General features: G+C 40.6%; 1 protein-coding gene across 1 annotated transcript in view; it reads left to right on the top strand.

Annotated features, from left to right (window-relative positions):
- The window catches only part of RORA (RAR related orphan receptor A), a 736,533-nt gene that overhangs the window by 89,995 nt on the left and 626,204 nt on the right, over window positions 1-20,334 (top strand). The gene's annotated exons all lie outside the window — the stretch shown is intronic.

Genomic DNA, 20,334 nt, shown 5'->3' with positions numbered 1-20,334 from the left:
TGGTGCCAGCCACGGAGGCAGGAGTAGTGGACTCTCTCGATTTCATTAAGAGGTTGGTGAGCAAGGGGTTCTGCTGAAGCTCTCCCTGCAGAATCGAGCACATCAGCTTCTCTGAAGTGCTCTGCTCCCCACAGTGAGAACGAAGTCCCTTAAAGCCACAGAAGTACTGTTGGACTGCCAGTTTAGGTGGCCTCTGGTTTAACTTGGTCACATTTTCTCACCTGCAAATCCAAAAGTTGATGTATTAAGACTCGCCCTCCTTTTTTATGTCCCAGTCTTTTTGTGAATTACTTTTTATTCTTTCATTACTTTGTTGGTTTGTTTTTGTTTTCTAAGAAAGTAAGCAAGACTTTGGGTCTTTTGGGGCAAAATGTCCTGATTCTTCTAATCTATTTAGACAAGTGTTTCCCAGACTGCTCAGCAGAACGATGGTGATTGGTGAGGTAGCTGTAGTTGTTCTGTGGAAAATATTTCTGTGGTCAGTTTAGTTTGGGGAGCACTGCCTGCCCTATCACCCCCTTGTTGCTTCTCAGTGCATATTAGCATTAAAGATAGAGAGTTTTGCAGTTTAAAAAGAAAAGTTTTTAACTTTTTTTTTTTTTTAGACGGAGTCTCGCTCTGTCGCCCAGGCTGGAGTGCAGTGGCGCGATCTTGGCTCACTGCATGCTCCGCCTCCTGGGTTCACGCCATTCTCCTGCCTCAGCCTCCCGAGTAGCTGGGACTACAGGCGCCCGCCACCACGCCTGGCTAATTTTTGTATTTCTAGTAGAGACGGGATTTCACCCTGTTAGCCAGGATGGTCTCGATCTCCTGACCTCGTGGTCCACCCGCCTCGGCCTCCCAAAGTGCTGGGATTACAGGCTTGAGCCACTGCGCCCGGCCTGGTTTTTTTTTTAATTAAATTAATTTTTTTTTTTTATTTTATGCAGTGTCCCTGTCATGGCATTTATCTCTGTTTAGGACAGCATTTGCAGAACATTTGTTTTTGCTTAGAATGGCTTTTTTCCCCCTCAGAGCACCTCTTGATGTCCCGAGGGGCACAGACGTTCCACAGAATGCAGCCTAGACTGTGCAGGAAAAGGCCCTCCCTGTATCTCTAGGAGCTTCTCTATCTATGGGGTTACAAGCTTTTTGCTGGGGGTAGCAGTTTGATCTGGAGACATGGAGGGACTTGGATTTCTTGCCATATAAAGACTCAACACATTTTTGTCAAAGGGCATCCAAAGATCGGTGCTCAAAACAGGCAAACATTGCAACTGGAGCATTTTCAGAGCGGTCTTCGTAACCCTGGGGGAGTAATGATGGCCAACCTGAAGCACTTAGGTTTTTATATTGTATGAAGTCTGCTCTCCGAATATTTTTGTTCATACATCATTCAGCATACACGAAACCATCTAGCTCCATCCCACGTCTATGTGAGTCACTTTTTTTAAGTACTTCTTTTTTGAAAAGTGTCTCATGCTCATAGATAATTAGAGAAAAAAACAAGTAAAAATAAATCATGTTGTTTAATTTAAAAGCCCAAATGAATCTTAAGAACCAAATACATATGTTTCTCACTTTCTTGGATTACCAAGAACTACCACCTTTGTTCTCATCCTATTCCAAGCATGTGAGTTAGTGTTTTTTACCATAAAAATGAATGATATGGAAACAGCATGTCAAAATAGAGGTGATTTTGTATTTATTCTTCCCAAATGACTCAATATAAAGAAAGCATGGAAAAGTCTCTGGTAACCATATGCTATAGGTTAATGGCCCCCTGTATGTCTCTTTCCAGGGTAATTATGTTTTCCTGGCGGACAATAACTTTCCAATTTATATGTTTCTCTTTCAAGATTGTTACCCAGGAAATGGGATGTTTGAAGTTATTCATTATTGTTGAGTGAATTTACTGATTGTGTGATAGTTATGTCAGAATTGGTAACCTGTTATTACCTATTATTTCATCATTACATTTAATGCATAAAATGTGTAATTTTATAGCTGTCCATTACTGTTAATTTAATGTAATGCAAATTGATTGTTCAGCAAGAGTGGCACTCATCTAAGCACATGTTTTAAATTTCAAAATGCTAAATGCACTTCAGCTGTGTTCTGAGCCCAAGAGGAGGTGTGTTTGTGGCTCTGGAGAACATCTGTGTTAGGAACGGCCCAGCACAGTGGCACAGCTCTGTGACTTGCTGCTGCAAGCTGATGCCACTTTTAACTGCAGGCTCAGTGAGGCCATGGGCACGTGCTGCCAGGAAAGAGGGCATTTTACAAATGGGGATAAGTGTGTGCATTATACTAATTTTGTAGGAAGAACTTAAGGTCTGTTCCTTTAAGAAAGTTAATGTTCAAAAACACAAAAGGCAATTGAGCCACAGTCTCCAGGTTTGGGCCGCTTTGGGCGCCAGAGAGAAAATGAAAGTTAGAGCTATAACTGCTGTTGCTGATATTGTCTGTATTGTGTGAGCTACAGAGGGAGTGAATGATGAAGAGCCTGGAGAGAAATAAAACATGTTGGAGTTTGTAGTCTTCAAAGGATAACTTTAGAATAAACAGAGCTAGATTTGGTTAGGATCTTATTTTTCATTTACAGGTTGGTAATGTTTATTTTGGTCTGGAGAGAGAACTGTGCCACCCTGGACACCCTTGCTTTTTTTTTCTTTCTTTCTTTCTTTCTTTTTTATTTATTTTTCAGAGGGGACTCTTATCAGCTTTGGTCTCCAGTCATTGGATGCTGGACCTTCTCTTCTTGGAATGAGTGGATGCCAAAAGAGCAAATTCCAGGAAATATCTTATGTAAAGCTGAGGCCATCTTGACTTTGGACTCAAAATGAAGGTGATATTCATGAGCCTTATTTTAAGACCATAAATGTTAGGAAGAGATGGTGTCCTGTAGAGGAAGGCACTGTGAACAAAGTTTCAAATGCTTTGCCGTGGAATGTGTTATAATTGCCATCATTATGATTAGCATCCTCACTTCAAGCCTTGAGTTGGTTCATGAGTCCCAGTAACTCTGAATTATACTGATTGAAACCCTTCGTTCTGAAGGACAGCTCTTTTGACTGCGTGTCCACTTCTTGTTTCTTTACGAGAAATAAAATCCCTTTTCTTCCGCAGTTCTGTCTTGGGGTAACATGTGCTCATGTGTTTTGTCTTATTGTAGTCTATTGCATTTCTTTCTTTAATGAAAAAAATAGTAACTACCTTTTAAAAGAAAAAAAAGGACTTAAATGATTTTGCTTGAATTGTTGATAATAACTGTAGATGAGACCCCAAACATTTGATACTGGCTACAAATTTGTTTAACTATGAACTTCAGCACCACTAAAATGGACCCAACTCTAGCATCACACGTAACAACTGGATAACGGTGCCTGTCAGCATCACATAACTGTTTAAGAAACAAAATGGGGGGAAATGGTATATAGGAGGATAATTTAGGTAGTATAAGAAAAAATTCTCACATGGTCTTGTGGACAAATCTTTCAGATGGGAGGGTGGGTGGTAATATTTGGGTGGGGCAGGGAAGGCCAGCTTCTGTGCTTCTATGGCCAGGAACTCTTCCACCCCCTTTCAAGAACAGTGGAAAATAAATCTGGAAGCGGCACACTAAATTTAAACTAGGGTCGATTCTTAAAAAGGAAGACAAGTGATAAACAAAGATGTTCAAACAAATACCACCTGGACATCTTGGTAACCTGTTATCTTGAACGTTTGATGAGCTGGAAGCTTTTATTTCCCCTCACAGCTTTCCATTTTCATTTTCTTCATCTTAGCCTATATACAACTATGGGTTAGTTTTACTAGTGTTTCAAAGGTGGCAGCAAGTTGGCTAGTTGGGTCAAGATGTTAGGCACTTATTTGGCTCTCTCTTGTTTAATCTGAGACCATGTGTGGTTTGGCTGTCAGTGATGCTCGGTGTCTGTTAGATTTTCCAATGGGCTAGCTTATCATATCTACCTACCTCTTAGTTCACCACCCCTGCTTCTAGCAGTCCTGCTCTCTGCTTCCCTGGTACCCGGCAAAAGCAGCTCTGCAGGGGGAATAAGGACGTACTGGAATTTTGTAGCCACATGGTTTTAGGATTTGGTGATAGTTGTGGTTTTTTTTTTTTTCTTTTAATGTGGAAATACAAGTTTCTAACATTACAAATGTGAGAATAGCATCAAAGTGTGAGAAAAACTATCACACTTAGATATTTTTCTAACACTTTGGGAAACAAAATAGGCTTTATTGGTAGTTTGTGTCTGCGCTTGCTGTAAGTAGAATAGATACTATTAGTCTTCCAAAGTTATGATAGGAACACATAATACAAAAGTTTTGTTAAAGCAAACATTTATTTTTAAATTTATTTATTATTATTATTTTGAGACAGAGTCTCTCTCTGTAGCACAGGCTGGAGTGTGGTGGCATAATCATGGCTCACTGCAGCCTCCACCTCCTGTGTTCAAGTGTTTCTCATGCCTCAGCCTCCCAGGTAGTTGGGACTGCAGGCACGTACCACCACGCTTGGCTAATTTTTATGGCTTTTTTTTTTTTTTTTTTTTAGTAAGAGATGGGGTTTCACCATGTTGGCTAGGCTGGTTTTGAACTCCTGGCCTCAAGCGATCTGCCTGCCTTAGCCTCCCAGAGTGCTGGGATTACAGGCATGAGCCACTGCTATTTTTTTGCTTGAAATCTCTCAGGACAATGGTATGTTGGACAGGGGTTTGCTTGAAATCTCTCAGGATAGTGGCATGGAAGTGGCCTGGAAGGGTATTTTTTGGCTTGAAATCTCTCAGGATAGTGGTATATTGGACAGGGTCTATGATTCTATAGGCGGTAGTAAGTAGAAGATTGGGGAGTGAGTGAGTGACCCACTGAAGAAGGAAACTGCCCACCCTTCCAAAGGCCCATAGAACTCTGAAGAGTCTCAAAGTGTGGTCACACTTGTCAGATGCTTGCTTGTGTCATGTATACTGCACCAAGGACAACCAGAACAAGGTCTAAGGTTTGAACATTGTGGTGTGCATTTCATCATCTAGAATGTGATTTTATAAGCACATTTGTGTTTGAATAAATCAACATTGGGCCATTGCATAGTTTTGTATTATTCCTACCCAAGGAGTTGAGAATAGAAATTCTTGCTGCATTTTTAATGGGTTAATAGTAAAGGCTAATACTTATTGAGTGCCTCCTCTGTTCCTGGCACCCTCCTCAATGTTTTCCAGGGATTCTTTGCTCCTGCCTTGCAGAGTTTATGAGATACTGTTAGAACCTCTGGCCTTGTAAATGAGGCACCGAGGCACAGAACCTTACATAGGGAGCTGGTATTCACAGCCCAGCAGCAGTCTGCAGAGCCCATGCTCTTTGTTGTTACTGGACTAGATGTTCTTAAGTGGGAAAGGGAATCTTTTTAAAATCAAACTGATGAGGAAACTTTCCTTAGTGTATGAACACTCTAGATCATCAATAATCCGGCAGACCATTCTGTACTTTCAGGCTGGCTTGGGCAAGCCAATTCTTAGACTCTGAGGGAGGGACATAAAGTTTCATTGAGCCATAAACGGCTAAATCAGGGTGCTCATCCTGAGTCCCAAATAACAGTTCTGAGGACAAAGGAAGGAAACCCAGGGCTGTTCACATAGTAAATTGTGGTTCCAGAAATCAGTGACCTACCTGCTTGAGTCTGCAAGAAATCAGACATATAGTAAAAGAAACCAGACAGTGATTTCAACAAACAAACTTGGCTTCTCCTTTCAGTTGTGTTTTGGCAAGATGTTCATGAGCCTTTGCCTTCCTGTGGAAGAATTTAAGTGTATTTTGCTACAGTTAGAGATTTATTTTCATTGAGCCTGATGATGCAGTAGGAAGAAGGGTAGGCGTTAGAAAAGGTAAGGGGGTGGCATCATAGCAAATGTTCCCAGATTCCTGGAACTAAAAAGAAACCTTAAGTATAATGCCACAGCACCCAGTCAATTTCAAGAAAGGACTGGTTTATCTCAGGTTGGAGGAGAACAGAGAAGGTAAGTTCATGGGGTGAATGTAGTCGTGGCCCCAGAGTACCTCCATTCGAGCCAACAAAACTGTTGTCTGTCTGGGCCCTCCTTGGCCATCCTGACTTGTGACTCACCCTTTCCCCTGGGCTTGCCTGACATTAGAGTCAGCTGACCTCATTCTCCGATCAGCCATCAGCCCTCAACTCTCCAGGTTTCTTTATCCTCATAGATGCTTCTCCAGATTCTTTTTACTTTGGGTCATTTTTGGTTTCGTTTGTTTCGTTTTCATAAGGTGGTTATGTAACCTTGCGGAAAGGGTAAATGTAATTTATTTTACTGTTACTCCAATCATTACCTTAAGTCTTCTGAGAGTTCTACCATGCACATTGTGACTATTCCATGGTTACAAGGCTCAGGAAGATGCAAAGAAGAATGGCTTTCTCTTTACACCCCCAGAGGGCATTAGCAGTTACCATGCAGAACATTATATATATTATCTGATCAATATTACTTTATATGCATAATTTGAAAAGTATTTCCTTAAAAAACAGGGCAAGTTTTTTTTTTGGTGGGGGGATAATGAACAAAACGTTTCCCTTTATACCTTTTCTAGTATGATACATTTTCTAGTATTTACAATTTTACTTTTAGAGAGTTTACCTTTTGAAGCATACTTAGTTACTGTTAAACTATTCTGTTCCCATAGTTGGATGAAGCTAATAAAAAAGCAGGCTATTTTTATTAACCGCCAGATTTCACAACAGTCGAGTGTTCCATTTTGATACAAAGAGATATATAGCCGGATTTATTCAGCAAGTCCTTTATATTTATAAAAGTGTCAACAGTGAAAACAGCATACATTTATACAGGTCAATCATATAAATGTACCAAGCAAATGGTGGTACCAAATTTATGGGCTGCGTTTCCCCTGCCAGCAGTATAGTTTAACCTTATTTATAGAACAGTAGGTAAAGCTGGTGTTTGTTCTTTCAGCTGTTTGCATTTCTGACAGCAGGACTGTTACAGCAGACTTAGAATCTGTGTAAAAGCTGAAGGAAATTCTATTTATGTTTATAATTGCTAAAGAACAAACCCCAAGTTATTGCACTTCATTTTTTTACAACTGGAATTATAGCATATTGAAATCTGCATTTTCATTATTTATCTTTTGACCTTACTTATTAAAGTATCTTGTGATTACTATAAAAATAATATTGAAAAGAAGGATAAAAGTCTTTTATCCTTTTATGCGGAACTGGGATATGTAACGCCTGTAAAATCGGGTCAAGGGTAATTATACTTTACCGTGAAAAAACTTTGTAAACAGCAAGATCAATCTAGCTGTAAGACACTTTGTTCAATTGTCTTTGTTTTGTCTTGATGGAGGTCATGGTTTATCAATCATTCAAACATCCGCTAAGATAAAAAAAAACTAATAATTTTCCTGTTGACATGTATATATGCTAGCATTTAATGTGGTTAAACTTTGAGGAAATTAAAACAAATTGAATTCATTTTTCTGGAATGATACTGTTTCTGTAAACCCCTAGATTATATGCATTTCAATGAATTTCTACTTCCATTTTATACCAGGAATAGATAGATTAGTGAGCAAATTCCTCCTTTTTTAAAAGACTTGAATGCAAATCTGATTTCTATTTTAGAAAGAGAGAGGGAGGGAGGGAAGGAGAAAGTGAGGGAGGCAATGGAGAATGCCACAAGGGGCATGAATTCTACCCATAAGTTCCATCTCCACTAGTAATCAGGGTTACAGCATCTACCCCCAGTTCCAGTTCAGTGCTGTTTTTTCCAAGTGAAGTTTTTCCTATTTGCCAAGTATGAAATTTTACCAAAAAAAGGAGAAATGACTTGCTTAGAGTTACACATCCGTTGGTGGCAGAACTGGAGTCCAGTTTCATTTTTCTCACTCCTGCCCTACTCCTTCCCCATCCCTGCCCACGTTGGAATTTCTGCTCAGTATGTTTTTCCACTGTACCAAATTGAGCTCCAATGTTGGCACATTGCCTTTCATTTCATATTAAATGAGTGAATACGTTAAAAGTGCTTAAAGCACTGTCTAACGGATAGTCAGTAGTGTAGCACATGTTCTATTAATAACATTATTACTTCTATAGCATGAGTAACTAGATCCCAGTTCCTCCAGTTTTCCAGTGGATGGCCAAAGTCCCTTATAATTTCCCTCAGTCTTTCCCCAGGAAGTCCTCAGTCCCCACTCAACCCAACCCAGGAGTAGCTCCAAAGAGCCTGCAGCTGTGTCCTCTAGAGAAATGCTGGAGTCACCTTGCTCCAGCAAGTGCTGCTGAAATATGCTAGAAGTCTCTGATGAAAGAGTCTAGATTTAGAGTCTAGATTTATTTTCTACAGACAATTCAAAACTTTTAAAACATGGATTTATTTATTAACAGATAAATACACAAAGAGTGAAAGCATTTTGCTGAATCACAAGTGGGATGAGGCCACCTAGAGAGTTAGTGACATAGATCCTGGTAAAAGCACATGGTCAGGAATGTTAGTGACCATCAAGTTTACACCCAGTGTTCAAAAGTGGTGTGACCTGGTTGGCCAACCATAGCATGCTAATCCTTCCCACTCTTGAGTGACTTGCGTTTTGCCTCACTGGATATTACAGAGGGCTGAGTAGTAGGTGCATCGTCTGAACTGTACACGTGTACTGAAGTTATTTATATGCATATAATATTGGTTAGACTTATATTTGGAGTCAGGAGACCTGGGCCTCACCACTATTGATGAATTGTTTTTAAAACTTGGCTGGGTCTCAGTGATACCAGGAGTGATTGTGAAGATAGATGCTCACCTTCTCTTCTTTATTTCTTCTTGAAGCCCTATGTTTTTTAAATGTGATTCCCATTTTATTATGAACATTTTGAAATGTGCAGAAAAGTTGAAAGAACTGCTTAGGGAACACCCATTCTAGAGTGGATTTTAATAGTAGTAATGCTACCAACAACTACCATGTACCAAGTACTTCTGCTCCAAGTACTGTGCTAAATCATTTACCTGTATTTTTCTCATTTAATCCTTTAAGTGACCTTATATCTAGATATACTTATCTCCATTTTATGGATGAGGAAATTAAGCCCCAAATATATTAATTACTTACTCAATACTGTAGCTATCAAATGACGAAACACAGTTTGAACTCATATCTATAAATTCTGAATTCTAAGCAGACCTTCCTGCCAAAACATCTCACACTGCGAAAGGCAATGCGTCCACAAAGCATTCACTTGGTTCTTCCATTTTCATAGAATCAAAACCTATAAAGCCCACCATAAAATATCATCTTTTCAGATATTTTCTTTCCTGAGCCTTTGTTTTTTTCCATATGTGAAATGAGAGGGTTGTGGAAGATTTTGAAGTCTTTGGCTCTGAGATCATGTAGAGCCAACTCCCAGCATCAGAAATCAGATGTGTACATTTATCTCATCCCTTCCAAAACAAATATGAGTTGTGTCCATTTTATAGATGAAATAACCAGTAAATTATTGTGCTAATATTATAACTAATATATTATTTCTTTTCAGAGCAATGGAAAGATATTCATTAGGCACTCATGACCCAAGAGGTGTCTAATGATACTGTCATCTCTCCTTCTCTCCATTCCCTTTCTGCTTTCTTCCTGTTTTTCTTCTTCCTTTTTGATAAGGAAAGGAGACACTATCAGGGTGCAGCCATGCAGAGCAGTTTGGAGTTTATAAGCAGTAATCTTATACACCTTTCATTTCTTGTTGTTTGTAAACACTCTGAGGAAATGGAATACATTGGAAACCCTGTTTACTGAATGTGTGTTGGTCTTTTTGATTAAGAAAGGTGGGGGAACGTGGGTATCTGCCTCCTTGTTCCTCTTTTGCCAGTTCTGCATCTCTTTCAGTTGCAGGCAGATCTCAAGATCAGAAGATTAAGACAGGAAACCAGGGAGATGGAAGCATTGTCCTTCTCTTTTTAAATTCCTTGTGAAGCCCTGGTAGGGTTAGCAGAGTGCCCGGAATTTCTGATCCTTTGACTGAACTGTCATTCATTAGAACCCAAGCTTTAAACTCTACCATTTAAAACAGTATCACATTTTTTATCGCAAATTATACATAACATAAAATTTACCATTTAAAAAGGTACCAGGCATTGGCTTTAAGTACATTCACAGTGTGCAACCATCACCAGTATCTAGTTCCAGAACCTTTTCATCCCCCCGAGCAGAAACCCTGTACCCATTAAGCGATCATCCCCCATAACCTCCTCTCCTTAGTCCCTGGAAACCACTAATCTACTTTCTGTCTCTGTATATTTGCCTTTTCTAGATATTCCATATAAATGGAATCATTACAATATGTGGCCTGTTATGTCTGGCTTCTTTCACTTAACACAATGTTTTCAAGAAAACGTTGCCATTTTAAATTGCCAGGTTTTTTACTATTTCTTTTTTTTTTCCCTCTCGAATCACAAATGGCACCCAATTTTTTAGCCTTTTGAAATACCTTCTGTAACATATAGAGAAGGAAAATATCTAGAAGTAGGGAAGATATATAGAAATAGGAGATCAAATGAAGAGTAGACATATTTCCATAATGACTTGTAAAACTGCCAAATGCAGAGTTTGATTTTCTGCCCAGCTGGAAAGTCATTTAGTGTTAACGAGACATGTGAATTCTTAAATTATTCATTTTTAAAAATTATTTTCAGCTATTTTAATTCACGACACTAGTTATTATTTTGTAAAGGGTTAAGGGCACTCGTAGAAGGGAGTGGGCCCAAGGCAGGCGCGTGGTGCCACGGCCAGTGTCTCTTCTTGGGTCCCATGTAAATGAGCGTGCAGGACCAGGTTGGTTGCTCTCATTCCTGGGGCCATCGTGTGCTGATTGACTTTGCTTAGCACTTGACTCTTCTCTCAGGATGCATTGCCAATATTTGGTTGTGATCTGAGACACTACATCCTTTGTGATCTGCTTTTACTCCCCTGGAGGAAATTCAGGAGTTATTTCCCCTTCCCTGACAGATATCACAGCATTCATATGTGTCCCTGGCAGTTGGAACCAGAGAAAGAACATTTCAACCCTTCTGTAAAGCTGGAAAAACCATGGGAATATATGTGACAACATCGACTGCACACCCCAGGATTTCTCTCTCCCTGTATCCCTGAGTTATCTAACATAATCAAGCGTCATAGGTCTGTGCTCATGGTATCTGTAATTATATTCATTTGTATGGATGCCCAGGGAATTCCAGTGACTGGCCCTGTAAGTGGTTAACTGCAAACAGGAGCCTGCTGGAATTACAGCATCGTTTGAGATCCTGCACATTTCATATGACTGATTTTAAGTTTATATACTGTTTAGATTTTTTTTTTCTTTCTGTATTTGCAGTTTAAAAAATAAAGGTAAGCTAATAATTCTCAGGTCAATTTGCTGTTTTTTTCTAGTGCTTTAAAAGTATACCCTTGCAGAAACACACTCACACACAGACACACACACACACACACACGTGTGCATACACACACACAGCAATTATGATATAGGGAAAATATACAAATCATTCCAACTTAAGTAGAAATGATAAATAAGCTGACTCTTGAAATTAAGTTTCAGTGTGAAACCAAAAGCATTTTCCCTCCCTTTCTCCTTCCCTTGTTTTTTTCCTCCAGATTTAAAATCCTACGGGTAAGCCTCTTCTACTGGACTGCATAATTAGGTAGATTAATTAGCACCTGTCCTATAGCTGTAAGAAGCTGATGCATACAGCGTGGCCTCATAGTCTATGCCAGACCACTTAAAAAGAAACTGTGGGGGTCCAGTGGCTGGCCTTTAGACATTTTCATAAATTAAAAATATTGAGAGCCAGCCCAGGTACTGCACCCTCACCGGAGAACTGGACGGGTGAATGCAGTTGTGCTGGGTGATCTGTCTGGATGGCCCATGTTAATGATGACAAATGAGCTCACGGACAACTATTGAAAAATATTGGAAGCCTGAGTTCTGCTGTTGAAATGTTCTGTCAAATTAAAGAAAATCAACTTAAATGCCAGCAGCACAAATCTTCTAGAAGGCAACTGAAAGGAAACTCCAGAATCGTCAGACATGATGCATACTTGGTGTTGATTGCCATTCATTTCGTTTGTGCATCGTGTTGTAAGAAAACAAAGCTTTGGGTAGAGGGGATGTGACTGCCCATTGCTTTGGAGATCTGTTTGCCAGACATTTCAAGTCAGAGATATAACGTACAGTTTGAACAAAGAGCCGAAAAGGTGTGAACGTCACATGTGGACCTTTTTTTGTGACTCCGTTTCCTAACCTCACACAGATCCCATCTCTTGAATCCCACCAGTTTAAATGCTGTGTTTAATTTGTTTAATAGTCTGCATGAGGAAGATTTAATATTCCTTGCATGTCATTCTCCAAAGCAAATTGGTAATAGTATTATTAAACTTACTCCATGATGAGACATAAATTGAGTCCTTTCCACTCAGAGAAAAACTGCCAAGCATTGTTTAACACACACTCAAGGTCAGGGGGCACAGTCAGAAGTACACATGGAAGCAGTTTGAAGACTGTGACACACTGCCTTTCAGAGAAGGTCCCCTGCTGGATCTTTCCTGGGTAGGTGTCTAATATAGTAATATATTTATAATTGGATTTTAATTGCAATCTGATTTTAGTGTGTGTGTGTTTCAGTTTGCTGCTACCAGAAGGATGAGGCTCCAAATGAAATTATACAATACCTCTCCCAGGGCAATTTGTTCTTCGCCAAAAATATATTGGAAGAATAAAATGCATGCAGTGTTGTTTGCCTTAGTTTATTGACTTAACAACCTAAGTTGCTTTCCTCTTTGGTGTTTTATCTTGCTTTGTGGTGCACTCCAGCAGCATGGAATGGTGGAGAGAGCGTGGGCTGATCGCAGGCTCATGGAGTTCCAATAGGGAGGTCCTGTGTAAGTTACTTAAACACTTTAAATTTCCGTTTTCTCTTCTGTAAAATGGAGATAGTGATATTTATCAGGTGTATGTGGGAGAGTGTTTTGATGATCAAACAAGATAAGACGTGAATATTCTATCTGGCATCTACAATAGGAGGTGAAAAAACTGGTAACTTGTTAATTACAACTCTTTGAAAATAGATAGTTTCCTTATTTCATACTCTTCACTGTCCCTATACAGTAGTCACTTTTTAAAAAGCAAGGAGGGGGAATGAAGTGATGTTGGTCAAAGGTTATAGAATTTTAGTTAGGATGAATAAGTTCTGGATATCATACAATGAAGTGACTATGGTAAATAATTTATTATAAACTTGAAAATTGCTAAGACAGTAGATTTTAAATGTTCTCAGTACAAAAAAAGGTATGTAAGTTGATGGATATGTTGATTAGCTGGATTTAATCATTTCACCATGTGTACATATATCAAAATATCAGGTTGTGTACACATTGTGCATATATCGTAAACACATACAATTTTTGTGTGTCAGACTGTAATAAAGCTGGAGGGGAAAAGACATCTGAGAGCCTTTGATGATTTTAGGGTGTGGAGACTCTATGTCTGGCTGTCAACTGGAGGGCTGCTTATGTTAGCCAAGCCTGGTTCCTTGTAGCCCCAGAGGAGGAGCTTTTTAAAGAAAAGTGACCAGAATTCTTCCCATTACTCCTTACACAGCTGCAAAACTATAATTTAATGTAATACAAGATTTCAAAAAGATCACAACATTAATACTTATGTCAATTGGTATCATAGCACAGCTTCCCAACATGAAATTTTGCTTTTCTGGATCCTATGCCACCATTCCTGTGGCAATACAATCCTGCTCACAGGAAATGTGATGGTTTTTCACTACCTTTTAGCCAATTGATTTTTTAAAATGTGCTAATGGAACTGATTTTATTCAAATCAAAAGCGTTTGATATTAGGGCTTTGGTGGAAAATAGGACTTTTAAGTGTATTCCTATTGACCCTTCTGATTTGGAACTGGGAGGAGAAAAGAGGAAGGACAGAACAAGAAAATTCTTGCTAAACAGAGGAATCAGAAGCATTGTCAATTTTTAAAAAGAATTAGTTCATAGGGAAATAATTGAAATGGTATAATAAAGTTACTTTTGTAATCCAATTTTTGCAAAAAGGAATATTTGGGATCAAATAATAACATATTCATTGTGATCTAACAAACAATCTGATATACTGTATAATTGAAATAAGCATGAATTCCATGAAATTTGTTGGCCCTTTGTGCCCACTTGTTTAACACCACTGTGCTCTTTTTGTCGGGTTAGTGGAATAGACATATTTTGTAATCTAATAGTATCAATAAAGAAATTAACTGCTCTTAATAGCAACAGCCCCCAAGTTTATAATTTGATAACGCCTTTCTACCTGAGATAACAAGGATAATACCCAAACACCATAAGATTCCATAAACATGTGTAGGGTATTCAGTGTCACGTTTTTTAGTATCCTTATCCCTTTTGCCCTCACAAGATGCACTTTTTACAATAATACGATAGTTGGCTTTTGGTATGAATACTAGTGTTAATAGATGTAAAATATGACATTTAGTGGACCAAAAAGGTACAGTTTTATATTTGATAGGCAACTTATTTTCATCACCACCAACATTGCAATAACAGAAAGGGTTGATGATAAAAATTTTTAAATTTGAAAAAATCCAATTGAGCCCCTCCCTTTCCAAACACACACTTTTTCTTTTGCATTTTTGCAGGGGTGGAATAAGAATGGGTTGTATAAGGAAAGATCATGTTAATGCCTGCCATGGATTAGATGCTGGAAATAAGACCCAAAGATTATAATGGAATAAAAAGGGGATTACAGTGATAGAGTCATGTGAGGTCAGAGTGGAAGGTTAGCAATCAGCTAGTGAAGTGTGATCTTCTTATCAGATGGAGAAACTGAGGCTCAGAGAGGGTTCAGTCTTTGAGTACTCAGAGTTACAAGGCTCTTTAGTAACAGAGCCTGGGTTTTAAAGTCTTATTGATAGAGGTTTTATTGCTCCCAGGCAGGATTTGAAAAGCAAAGGAATTGAGGAAAAGTTATCCTGGGAAAAAAATAAAACAAGGTTAAAAAATAGTTAAATAAATATAGACAAGGCATTGCTTTTAAAGAATGACCTACATCGGAAACTAAAGGGTTATTCTTCTCTTGGGATTCTCTGGCTAGAAAGCCATGTTCCAGTGCGTCCCTCTTGCTGTTGGTCTCCTGAGCTTCCTGATGAGAAGCAACACTGGTGAGACTCCACACTCTGCTCTCAGAGGGGCAGAGAGGGTGCTGAATCGGCATCAAACGCTTCGGGAGCCTCCCCCGCTGCCTCCAACTGCATCCATTTTGTTCCTGCCTGGAGGTAGACCGCAGTCAGGATCCAAATATATAGGAAACAAAACCTACCAGCATGAATTATTATAAGCTGTACCCACTAGAATATAAAAATAGTATTTTCCTGGTGTTTGCATTATCCATGAGCCCCGATAAGGGAGTTGCTTAAAGGAAAAGCAGCCAACACCTAAATGGCAGGAGTGCCAGGCTGCATAATGGGCTAAGAGGTAGGAGGCTGACCTCAGGAAGCAGCGAGGGAAATCTGCTTTGAAGGGAATCAGCAGAGCTGGCATGGTGCTAGGTGCTGGCGGGTAAGGAACCTTCTCACAGGCCTCCAGTGGCTGTTCGCATGTATGTTTTGAAGTCTGAGGCCTGATAAACATTTTATTTAGTAGGATAAGCGAGACTTCGAGGATTTTGCAGCAGGCTGAAGTGAATTGCTCTGGTGTTCTCACCAGCATCCTACCCAGAGGTGTCAAGTACCTGGAATGGTTGGCCCCAGCATGTAGGAAGTAGACAGTAGGGTCATGCCCTTCCCTTTTATTTCCCAGGTATGGACATGGAGGTTAGGGAGACATTTCAGGTCAGAGGCAGGCTGGGAAATCTGGCTTAGGCCTCTGCTAGAGCTGTGCTTCTCAAACTTGCCTGCATGTTAGAATCTCCTGGAAGACGGGGAAGGGACAGTTAAAAAATCCCAGTGCCCATGCCACACCCCAGACCGATGATATTAGAATCTCCAAAGGGCTGTGGAGCCCAAGCATCAACATTTTTTAAGCCTACCTCGGTGTTTCCAGTGTGGATCTAGAACCAGTGGGTGAGAACATTCCCAATTTGCAGATAGTTTTATATGAAGAATTTTTTGAGGATTGTTTGTTTTGGGACACGTGAAACTCCTCAGGGGCTCTTCATGTGCCCCCTAATACGGATTAGACACCTGGTTTAGCCCAGGGCAGGGAACACGTCCTGCCCTTACATTATTTTGGGCAGTGTATTTGCAAGCTTTAGCTGCTCAGTTTTGATATATGTTGGTCTGTGAGTGAATGAACGAAGCCGTTTCCCATCCCCTTCCCTGCTCCCCCCTCGCCTCATTGGCAGTTAACTCAGCCTCTGGTGTATTAAGAAAAATCCTCACTGCTCATGTAGGATGCACCCCCTACCCACCACCCTGAGAACAGGGCAGAGCTGAGACAGAAGAGTGAGTGACACCCCGGGAAAGCAGCTTCATCATGAGTCGATTAAAACCTCAGCCTCCTGACCTCCAGTCATAAGTTCCTGGCCCTGGGAAATAGCTCTCTAATGGGCTCTGGGCGATAAAGCAACAAGGTTGAAATTGAGGTTATATTAAAGCCTAATTTTCTTATGAGGAAAAATGTACAAATGAATATGAAAGTGATGTACCTTTGTAATCTAGCTTCTTGCCTGTGCCCAAACATCCTTAGCCTTTTGTCTCAATTTTCTCAGTACAGCATGTGCCTGAAGCTGCCCGAATATATTTTACTCAGTAATGCACAGGCAAGAAGCCTTATCTGGGGTGTGGGCAGAGAGGATGGCGTAGCTTACATTTAGAGCAAATCAGGACAAATGGAGCCTGGTACAGATGTGGATGTTTGCATGCTAGCCACACACTTGGCACAGGCAATTTCTGGATACCAGAGAGGGATTCCAGACACCTGTCTTAAAAAGATCCACCCCTTACTAGCTGTGTAAGCTTAGGGAAAAAAAAAAATTACTGATTCTCTTAGCCTCAATTTTTTCATCTGAAAAAAAGTGATATCCTCCATAGGGTATTTATGAGATCATATCTGAGAAAGGGCTTTAAACGTTATACAGCCATATATAAAATGTAAATTACGGCTTTACTAGACCCAGTTCTGCCATGAAGTCAGTGTAACCTCAGGCAAGTCACTTCACTGCCCTGAGTTGTCTTTTCCTCATTTTTAAAATTAAGAATTTGGAGGAGACACTTTAAAATATATTCCAGCTCCATAGGTCTTGTGTCTGGATTCTTAGAAAAGACCGTTGGTGTGCAGTTTTCCAAAACTGCCCCTTTTCAAATGCTTCCCTTGGTTCTCAGTCTTCTCCACAATAGAAGAGAGCCCTCTCTGTTATCCACTGTGAGATTTTAGAAATAGAATGGGGAGTGAAGAAATAATGTGGAATAATGTCTTCCCGAACTTTTCAGCTCAAACAGCAGAGCCTGGCTTAAGAAAGAAAGAAGTTCTCTCAATGTAAAGAACTGCTGAGATGCCATCCGGAAATGCTGTTTACCCTCCTGCAAAGAGCAGAGAGGTGATCCAGAAATACCAAGTGAATATTTTTCCTCTTACATACAGTTCTTATTTCCCTGGTGTTTCTAAGCAGTATTAGCCTTTATGCTTAAGCAACCCATCTTATATTGTCCAGGATTTCATATACACTAGATGACATTATTCTACTATCACTTTTAATGCTGCAGTAATTTTCATAACCTGCAGTATGTATATGGATCCTTATTATAACTTCTACTTGGGCCCCCTTTTTTTTTTTTTATAAGAAGTCATTTTTTTTTTCTTTTGGCAGTTACATTGCTAAGGGCTTTGAGGATTTCCTTAATGCCATCACTGGATGGGTGTGTGTTCTGAATTGTCATTTTCTGCTTTTGTGCAGTTTCTCCTGTTCCTATGAGCTTCGTTACCTGCTCATGAAGCATATGAGTCTTTGGAAGTCTGGATTGCAGGCAGCTCCAGCGATGCCCAGAGTCTTGTTAGGAGGGCATTTCTTCTTGCCCTCGGCATGACAGATTTGAGATCCTGGTGCAGACTGAAGCTGAAACGAATTGCTGAGATGAGACCCCAAAGACAAAGAGACGTGCAAGTAGCTAAGGGTTTCAAGAGGCAGTTTAATCATTGCTGACTTCAGGCTTCCTGCTTTGCAGAAATTCTTTCTGTAGCAGCAAAAGCTTCTTTTTAAAGAAGTTGTTAGAGCTTGGGTTAGATATGGTGGTGGGCTACAAAAGTCATTTGATGATATTTAGTAATTCCCTTAAGGAAAGATACTTGGATCTCTTCGGAGACATATGCATCCCTCCACTGCAGACAGCCACCCAATTCCACTTCCTGCTAGCTCTGTGCCCTTGAGCAAGACAGTGACCTCTCTGAGCTTTAATGTCCTCATTTGTAAAATAGTATGGCTATAACTTAGTCTGCGTTATGGAGTGGTGGTAAGGATCAGAAGTAAGGCTTAATTGGCTGGGCATGGTGGCCCACGTCTGTAACCCCAGCACTTTGGGAGGCTGAGGCGGGTGGATCACCTGAGGTCAGGAGTTTGAGACCAGCCTGGCCAACATGGTGAAACCCCGTTTCTACCAAAAATACAAAAAAATTAGCCGGGTGTGGTGGCAGGCGCCTGTAATCCCAGCTACTGGGGAAGCTGAGACAGGAGAATCGCTTGAACCTGGGAGGCGGAGGTTGCAGTGAGCTGAGATCACACCACTGCACTCCATCCTGGGAGACAAAGCGAGACTCCATCTCAAAAAAAAAATAAAAAATAAAAAAAGAAATAAGGCTTGATTTTTAACCTCAATAAATTTTAGTTGTTTTTGTTAATTTCTCCGTAGTAGATAGTGGAATCTAAGGCTTTGATTCATGTTTAAAAATATGTGGCCTTTAAAGTAGGGTATTTTTTTTTTTATTCCTTTTTTTTTTTTTTTTTTTTTAGACAGAGTCTTGCTCTATCACTCAGGTTGGAGTGCAGTGGTGCAATCTGGGCTTACTGCAAGCTCCGCCTCCCGGGTTAACGCCATTCTCCTGCCTCAGCCTCCCGAGTAGCTGGGACTACAGGCACCTGCCACCACACCTGGCTAATTTTTTTTGCATTTTAGTAGAGATGGGGTTTCATCGTGTTAGCCAGGGTGGTCTCGATCTCCTGACGTTGTGATCCGCCCACCTCGGCCTCCCAAAGTGCTGGGATTACAGGCGTGAGCCACCGTGCCCGGCCAGGTATGTTTTTTTAAAATTCCTCCTTTGGAACAATGGTCTTCAGCTCTGCTTGCATATGGTCTTCAGCTCTGCTTGCATATCAGATTCTGATTTGATTGGTCTGGGTTGAAGCATAAGGATTTTTAATTTCATTGAGGTGTGATTTAAGCCAGTAAAGGATGCAAATCTTAAGTATATGGCCTAACAAATTTTTACATAGAAATACATCTGTCTAGCCACCACCCATAGCAAAATATAGGACATGTGGCATCTGTATTTACTCTCCAGATGATTCTAATGGGCAGCCAGAGCTGAGAACCACAGCCCAAGCAGACGGTCATCCACATTAGATCTGACACTGGCTTTTCTTTTGTCTTCAAAACGTACTGTGTGTTTTTATCCCTGTGCACTCATGTTCTCCTTTACCATCATCTCTGTTTCACAAAACTCCTCCCTGCCTCACCTGTTGCCGCTAGCATTTGCACACCTCTCTTTTTTTTTTTTTTTTGAGACGGAGTCTCGCTCTGTCGCCCAGGCTGGAGTGCAGTGGCGCGATCTCGGCTCACTGCAAGCTCCGCCTCCTGGGTTCACGTCATTCTCCTGCCTCAGCCTCCCGAGTAGCTGGGACTACAGGCGCCCGCCACCACGCCCGGCTAATTTTTAGTATTTTTAGTAGAGACGGGGTTTCACCGTGTTAGCCAGGATGGTCTCGATCTCCTGACCTCGTGATCCACCCGCCTCGGCCTCCCAAAGTGCTGGGATTACAGGCGTGAGCTACCGCGCCCGGCCGCACACCTCTCTTTTGTTACCCTCAACCCCTTGTACTGTACAGTGAATGGGTGGGCATCTGCCTCCTCCACAGATCTGTGAGCTTCTCCAGCACAAAGACTGGATTTCACTGGAACTTCATGTCCCCAGGGCTGCCACACTAAGCGTGCATAAAATAAATGAGTCAACTCTGGTATACTCCAGCTGTCCTGCTGCCATTTGCCTCATCCACAAGAATAACTGTGGTTGGGGACAGGGAAGGAGTATAACTAAGTCAGATTTTTTATTGTGGCCCTC

Source organism: Gorilla gorilla, chromosome 16, assembly GCF_029281585.2.
Source record: "Gorilla gorilla gorilla isolate KB3781 chromosome 16, NHGRI_mGorGor1-v2.1_pri, whole genome shotgun sequence".
Classification (NCBI taxonomy): Eukaryota; Metazoa; Chordata; class Mammalia; order Primates; family Hominidae; genus Gorilla; species Gorilla gorilla.
Note: the sequence above shows the minus strand (reverse complement) of the source record. Positions and strands in the feature narration are given on the sequence as shown.